Source organism: Sorex araneus, chromosome 3 (assembly GCF_027595985.1).
Source record: "Sorex araneus isolate mSorAra2 chromosome 3, mSorAra2.pri, whole genome shotgun sequence".
NCBI classification, from domain to species: Eukaryota; Metazoa; Chordata; class Mammalia; order Eulipotyphla; family Soricidae; genus Sorex; species Sorex araneus.
The window spans coordinates 55,295,097-55,303,848 of record NC_073304.1 but is presented as its reverse complement, the minus strand read 5'-3'; the positions used below and the strand labels follow the sequence as shown (position 1 = coordinate 55,303,848).

The window sequence follows — 8,752 nt, the reverse complement described above, 5'->3', positions numbered from 1 at the left end:
AATCAGATGGGTCAGACATGTAATGCGATTCAGAAATGACCGCTGAACTAGAGTTATTACCGACTGGATTCCACGGGATATCAAAAAACGGCATGGCAGCCCACCAACGGTTTGAGGCTCTTTATGTTCCTGGAGCGAGCAGATACCATTGGGCTACACTAGCATGCAACAGGGACGAATGGAGATGTTACTGGCACCCACTCAAGCAAATCAAAGATCAACGGGATGACAAGTGATACAAGTGATCTTGCAACACTATATTTTTTAAAATACAATATATAGGTATATACTATTTTACAGTACTTTAACTCACTGTGTTTCACAGACACCACTTTCTTATTTTAGAAGTTATAATTTAGTGACAGTCTGCATCAAGCAAGTTAACAGGCCCCACTTTTCAAACTGCATATATTCACTCTGTTTTGTCCCTTTGTAATTCTTAAAATATTTTAATGTTTTAATTCCTATTATTCTTTAATGCCCCGAGCAGAGCTCCCGGTGGCCGAAAACCACCAGAACCTAGCTACAGCCATGCTTGAGGGCCCTCTCCACACCTTCGGACAGGCCTCACGAATGAAAGTACCAGCAGAGGAACCTAAGTATGTGTAATCCCATCACCGACCAACATCCAGAGACTTAAAAGCAATCTCCCAGAAGCACGTGGCCGAAAAGCTGCCACGCAATATCTTGTAGCCTACTTCTCCCTCTGGGAGAAACTAGCAAGCTTCTGAGAGTTTCCTGCCCACATGGGACAACCTTGCAAGCTTCCCATGATGTATTCATATGCTAAATCCAGTAACAAGCTGGATCTCATTCCCTTGACCCTGAAAGAGCCTCTAGTGTCACATTGTTGGGAGGGCGGAGTCGAGAGAGACTTCTAAGATCTCAGGGAAAGGATGAATTGATGATTAACGGGATTTCGTGATCGTGATTGTTTAATGATGATCTGCAGTTGTGCTGATGTTACTACTATAATTTGAGTGGGTTTCACAAACACCGGAACTATAAAATAACAAACTTAATTGATAAATGTTCTTTTTGTTCTGATTACATGCCAACAAGGAATTCTCTCTGTTTCTCTCTTCTTGTGCCTCCAATATCTGAGACAAGATAACATGAAAATTAGGGCAATTGCTAATCTTATTATATTCTCAAGGTGTAAAAATTGAAGTCATTTAAATTAGAGACTAGAAATTAAGCTTAGTGAGAAAGACACATCAAAGAGTCAAGATGGCCAGAAGCTAGGCCCCAGGCATGAAACACCCAAATTTTAAAGGCAAAAAAGGCATTTGTTTTATTGTTATTGTTTAGCATTGTTTGAGGGCCACACACAGTGGTGCTCAGAGCTTACTCCTGGCTCTACACTCAGGAATGACTCATGGTTGCACTCAAGGAAACATAAGTAATACCAGGATTGAACCTGGATTCCTAAGTGAGGTTGTGTGCTTCTCCAGGGAACACACAAATTGTAAGAAAGTGAAAAAGCCTTATCGCTTTACAGAAAATATTTAAGTAGTCTAAAATAACAAACCAGTCACAACATGCAATAATCTAAAACTTAATCCAGAGCAAAGTGCTTAACATATCTATTCTATGAAAGTTAAGAGATGTGTGGAAAATTCTAAAAGAAAAATTTGAAAAAAATAGATACTTATCTATGAAATAGAAACCATCTTCATTAACAAGGACAACAACAAAAGTCCAGGAAGAATTAACTACTACGACAAAACTACAGAGTTGTCCAAATGATCTTGTTAGCATTACTCAAGAAAGCACCTATCCTAAATAATAAATTATCAACATAGAGTATAGTCTTATATTTGACAAAGGCAACATCATGTTGTTTTTTTTTTCCTAGGGAGGGAAAGGTGCAGTGTCTGGCTTGGAAGCTTTAGACATCAAATTTGGGGGAGCTAATGTAACTTGTAAATTGAATTTAAAGTCAATGGCCATTGAGCATTTGGAAAATCTGGGTTGCCTTAAAAGTGATTTCCTTAGCAATAGATTTCACAAAATCTATTGTGTCTGTGTTCTATAAACAGAACAACAAAGCCTGGATGACAGCATGTCTGTTTACACTATAATTTATTGAATGTATTTTAGTTCATTGTTGAGATCTAAGGTCAAATAAATGATTTATTTCAAAATACTAGAGCTCTGATGACCTGCACTGTTTGAAAATTACTCATGGCTTTGCCTGTAGCCCTGGGAGAGATGTGGTCCCGAGAGCCAGTGAGGCCTCAGTTCTCCCCACACTTGCTGCTGTGGGGAGGTGAGACTCAGATTCAAAAATATCACAGCAAGACCTAAGCACTCCGTGCCCCTTCTCACCCAGACTCTTTTTTCTGCCTGCATGTTGCTTCTGTGCTCAGGCCTGAGATAACACTGCCAGCTGCTAAACCCAGAGAAAGAGAGAGGGGTAGATGGAGGGGTCAACTTCTCCCCTTTTCATTAAAATTGCTGATCAGTGAGGAGTGGGAGGAAGAACTCTGTTGGAGATGTGCAATGAGATTCATGCTGTTCTCATGTCTGTTCCCACAATATTTATTGTTTGGCTGATGGATCAAGGGATTACTCTCTTTAAAGCTTTATTATTTTTATTATTTAATAAATAAATCTAGTAAAATAGATGCGATTAGACAGTGATTCCTATTGCGGATCTGGGAAACGTTTACTGAAAATCTCTAGAAAGGATTAACCATTCCACAAGGCATCCAAAACATTTGTGAGTAGCAGAATGAAGTAAAAATATCAGTATTAAGCATAGTCTGGAAGAAGCTTATTCCAGCCATCATGAGTGCCTTTAGAGGGCTTTATTCTGTGGAGAAAGTGGAGGAGAAAAAAAACCTCAGAGAACATGAATTATAAATGAAGCTTGACTATGTAAGAAAGCAACTATAGAATTTTAGGAAAGCTGACTGGAATTCAGAATAAAGTTTTATTGTGAGTGAAAGCTATTTAGCAGTATAACCTGCTGTAGAGAATCTTTCCTACAAGAAGACTGCTGATGCAGTTTCCTTGATGTCTTATTTTAAGAAATTGAAAAGTGTATTGAAAATCTTTAATAACCATCTCCCTGATCAGTTAGCAGTCATCATCACTGAGGTGGGACCCTTTATGAGCAGAAAGATTATGTCTCTCTAAAGGCAAAAATGGTGAAAAAACTTTCCACAGTGTTTTAAAACTAAGCATTGTTTATTGTTTAGGTACAGTTTTACTTATACTTAAGAGACCATAATGTAGTATAGACACTTTCTATTCACATGAAGAAACAAAAAGAAATTCTGATTGGTGTATAACAATACTTATTTATTGAGTGCTCTGAAACTGTATCCTTATCTCAAGATATTCCTGTAACATCTCTGAAAATATACAGATTAATTGTTTTGCTTTTTTTTTTTTTTTTTGCTTTTTGGGTTACACCTGGCGATTCTCAGGGGTTACTCCTGGCTCTGCACTCAGGAATACTCCTGGCTGTGCTCGGGGGACCATATGGAATTCTGAGAATTGAACCCGGTTGGTCATGTGCAAGGCAAACTCCCTACCTGCTGTGCTATCAATCCAGCTCCACTTTTAATTTATTAAAAATTTATTTATAAACTTTAAGCATTACATCAGGGATCAGTATAAGTATATTTGCATACTTCCCTTTTTATATTTTCTATATTCATATTGTTCAAATATGTCTTTAAGATAGCAATTATCATGTTTGTCACATGTTTTATTTTGATCCTCAAGGAAAATAATTATTTTGCTCATTATGAATATATAAATATGTTCATACACATGTCACAAATTCTTCATGATTATATGTTTTTCTATTTTTTAATGCCATGAGATTCATATTCCCCGATAGAATATTCCAGGCATAGAGAGAGTTTCCAACAGTTACTGGAATATAATTTAGGTTCTAAAACAATTTAAAAATTGTGAAATAATTATAGACTATATTTGAGCATTCTGCAAATAGAACCAAAACATTAAAGTTTAACCTGTTTGATAAGAGTAGCCAATGAAAAATAATTAGTTCAGATGTATTATTATTTGTATAAAAAAAGAGAAAGACCTAGCTATTCTTCAAACTCTTAATGTCAGTTTTTAAAATGATATATTTAAGGTAAAGAATAAAAGGACAATAATAAATTAAATGCATTGTGGATTTTAAGGGTAGTTCTAATACAGTGGTTTTCTACTTTCAGTATTTGGATAATATGAGGCTTGATGATAATCTGAAGGTATAGAAAGTTTGAGTAAATTTTCCAACAGATTATTCTATTATAAATTTTTGTTAAATCCTGTTTGATTTCCTCTTGAAGTAGTATCAAGAGGAAAGTTCAGTGATTTCAGTGTACATCAAGTTTTTACAGTTTCTTTAAATCTTTGTTCTTAACTTTAGTAGTTTCATTCACTGCAGAGTAACTGAGCACAAAAAATCAAAACACAAAAGTAGCTTCAAAGTATATTGTTAGGCACTAGAGAGATATTGCGAGTTAATGGCAATTGCTTTGCATACAACTGACCCCAGCTCAATCGCTGCTACTTAGTGTGATCTTCTGAGCATGGCCATTTTCCCTTATCTTTCTAATACTGAAAATCAGGGGATGGGGTGAAAAATTATTAAGATTCAAATCTTTTTACCAAAGAAAGATGATCCATCACTTAATGCCATATGCTGGGAAATCATGGACTTTTTTATTGCTGTAGTTAAGGTAACACAATTACAAAAGAGCTAACATTCATGGCCTTAATGGCATTTTCCATACCTCACCACCATTGAAGTGTCCAATACGGTCCATGTCTTATTTTATGCTACATGTATACCACCATTTCATCAACCTTACAGCCCAACTGGTAACCTTAGTTTTAATTTCCAGGGCAAAGGATCTGTCATATTTTGGCACTGCCCATTTCTTTGTGGTGTTTCTCTATACCCCACAATGAGTAATATCATCTGGTGTTTTTGTTCTTTTCCTGATGTATTTTGTTTAGCATGATTACCATCATTCCATCCATGTTGTAGTGAATTTTAAGATTTTACGTTTTCTATGACTAGAAAGTTCCAGTATTCATATATACCACAGATTTTTTTTTTTTTTGGTCTACTAATCTGTTGTTGGGTTTTTGGGTTGCATTCATACATGTATGCTTACTTTTGTACTAAATGTAGTAATGAACATAGTTGTGCATACATCATTTTGAATTATTATTTTTGTGTGTTCTTGGGTTATATGCCAAAACAGTAGTATCTCTGGGTCATATGGAAATTCTACGTTTAATTTTAAGAGGCTTCCATTCTATTTTGTATAAGGCTAAACCAGGAGACATTACAACCAAGAGTGAAAGAGGGTCTTTATCATATTCCTGCCAACACTGATTTCTATCAGTTCTGTTGATAGATGCCTTTCTCACTGTTGCTTGATGTCCTGTTGAGAGATATGTTTTCCATCTCAATGATTCATTTGCATTTCTTTACTACTGAGTGACAATTAACACTGTGTTATGTGCCAATTCATAAAACACTTACTGGTTTGTGTTTCATCTCTTCTCCCCATTTAAAAAAAAGGTTGTTGACATTGTTGTTGAGCATTGTGAGTCCTTCAGGTATCTTGAATGTTTGTTCTTTATTTGATATATGGTGTGACATTTTCTTCCCATCAATAGGATGTCTTTTTCATTTTAGCCCAAGTTTCAAAAATAGTACCTATTATTATATTAATATCAAGCCCAAAGCAGGTAGAAAATGTCCTACCTTCATGGAAAACATTATATATTTGCATAGGAGGTGCTGGGGATCAAACCAGGATCTCTGTGCTGGACAAGTACTTTAACCCTTTACTATCTCCCAGGCCCCAAGAAAATTTTCAATGAGGTTCATGCAATAGTATTCTGTGGTTTGTACTATATATAGGCTGTCTTTATTATATCATAGGCCATCACAGATTTCTGCAATGTAGTAAATATGAGTTTAAGAAGTCACTAAATACATTATAGTAGTAATTTATTTGAATGTCTAAAAATGAGTCTAATAATCTGTTTCCAATGAATTATAGAATGCTTACTTTACAGATTTAGAAGATAACAGATATAGCTCATTATGATGAACATTCTACTGTTTTTAATGCACTGACTAATGATATGGAACAATATCTTAAAAACTGAACAACAGAGGAAGGAACTGAAAAACATAAGTAATAATGAAACCTTAGTGTCATCCTACAGCACTGAGTTTGATGAGGGGAGGGAGTAATTGAGGAACTTACTGTAGTGAAGAGAAACTGACAATCCTCTGGTGTGTAAGATAGAGTATGTCTGAAACATTACTAATATCAGTACTAAAAATCACAGTGACTAAATTTTGGAAAAAAATTAGAAAGCAATAGATAAAATTGCTAAAACCTACTTGCCTATGTAACAACAATTTGGTGAAAATGGCTTCAGTTTTTAAGACATTATTATAAAAGCTATGGATCTCAAGTAACTTCACTACAGAAGGAAAGGAAATCGTTGAGGGAAAATAATAGAGGTAAGTGTATAGAATTATGAGTAACTATTTTTAGTAACTACCTTTAAAACCCTGCTTGCAATGCTAATGTCAATACAGAAATGTAGGAACAATTTACAGGTATATGACTTACACATACATTTGCAGTATATTTTAAATTAAAAAATAAAAATAAATGGCACCTAAATAGTGATAAATAATTAAATTCCTTATTCTTGTAGTATTGAAATATATTTCTACTTTCATTAACTGAAAGAAATCTCAAATTTTATTATGTATACAATTAAAAATTCTAAAAATTGTGCATATGTGTGTTTGAAGAACATCTAACATTGTGAAATATTAATTCTATTTCTTTGAAAGAAGTTCAGATTGCCTGCAGAGACAAAAAATAATATTGAGTTTCAAATGAGTATTTTTTATTTTACTTCCATGTTTTACAAATGTAAGGCAATATGTAAATCCATAATGTCCTGAACTTGTAGTCTAATGAATGTTAGAAAGATTTTAAATGCCAACATTAAACAAACCTAAGATTTCAGGGTGATAATATACAATATCATATCAACATAGATGAGTTTTTAATGGTCTCTCCATATTTTTATTCACACATATCTTTTTATCACATTTTAGATCAGCGGTCTGGAAAATTTTGTTCTATGAATTTCAAATATTGTAATCAGGACTTCAAATAGATATCCTTGAAAGATGTTGAAGGAGAATATAGCAGCAGCACAGCAAAGTAACACTGCACAGAAACTGAAAGTTTTTTTTCTGAATATGCTTTACCTCTTTGTGTAAGTATAGCTAAAACAAAGCTATTAGCAAGATTGTACTGAACGGCCATGTAAATAGATTTTTAGAATAAATTTCTAAAGTGCTGTATATTGGTCAAGTATATGACTAAAATCATTGTTATAGAGGTCCTTGTTACTTAAATTTTTCTTAATAATTACATTTTCTTTTATTTTCTTACATGTTGATGACTCCGTAATAAGAAAAAAATTATATTTTGAAGAGATGCACAAGATGTAGATTCTAACAAACTTTAAAAATCACATAATATTAAAAAATGTTAGTAAAAAATTTTGTTTACTTTTATGCATCTGCCAATCAATGTCAGCACAAAGATAAAGATATAGAACAGGGAAGCTGGCTATACCTTTAAAATAATTTTTTTTTTGCTTTTTGGGTCACACCCGGTGATGCACGGGGGTTACTCCTCGCTCATGCACTCAGGAATTACTCCTGGCGGTGCTTGGGGGACCATATGGGATGCTGGGAATCGAACCCTGGTTTGCCGAGTACAAGGCAAATGTCCTACCCACTGGGCTATCGCTCTAGCCCCTAAAATAAATTTCTTAACTGTACTTAAACTTTTGTTTCATTTTTGGGGGGAGCCACACCTAGCTATGCTGAGGGATTCCTTCTGGCTCTGCACTCAGGAATTACTCCCGATAGTGCTTGGGGTGCCATATGGGATGCCTGAGTTCGGACCCCCAGGTTGGCTGTGTGAAATTTAAGAACCATACCCACTGCACTATCTCTCTGGCTCCAGGACTTAAACATTTTTTTTTTAATAAAAGTGAAGGATTGAAATGTGGCTCAGTGGTAGAGGATCAACCACATAATCACAAGTTCTCAAATTCTATCCTTGACCCCAGCCCACATACTTAGTGTAATCCTATTAACATCATCCTTTGAGATCTCTGGTGTCATTAAAAAAAAATATATATATATATACTTGAAGGCAGAGTGCCCTCAAAGTGCTATCACTGCTTTTGCAAATGGTTGGATTTCTTTTTTAAAGTTGAATAATGTCAATTGTATCTAAAACCAAAAATTTCCTGCACAAGCTCTGCAACTATGATTGTTTTGAGGATTGTAGGCATTTAAACTTGCTAAAAAAAAATTCACAGTCCTTTTTGATTTTATTGATGAACCTTTGTTGAATGTAAGTGGACATGCCTTTTCTCTTAACAAGCAGAGTAAAATATTGTTTTCTAATCATTCTCCTAAGAGTGGGAGTGGATAAAATGGGGAGAAAATTTGAACAGACACTTCACCAAAGAATGCATAATCAACAGCACATAAAAAGCATGCCCATCGCATATTATCAGAGAAACTAAAAACAGAATGACCTGAATTCATTTGGTGATGAACCTGAATTGAATATATTAAAGTTATGGGTGGTTTAAATGTATGCCTCTTTACATAAATATTCATTTATCACTACAGAAAAATTAATGT

The 8,752-nt window shown here is 34.6% G+C and overlaps 1 non-coding gene across 1 annotated transcript; it reads left to right on the top strand.

Annotated features, from left to right (window-relative positions):
- Positions 1-2,169: 2,169 nt before the first annotated feature.
- LOC129404110 (small nucleolar RNA ACA64) lies at positions 2,170-2,295 on the top strand. Its single transcript, XR_008629699.1, has one exon. It is a non-coding gene; the product is annotated as a small nucleolar RNA ACA64 (small nucleolar RNA).
- Positions 2,296-8,752: the final 6,457 nt, after the last annotated feature.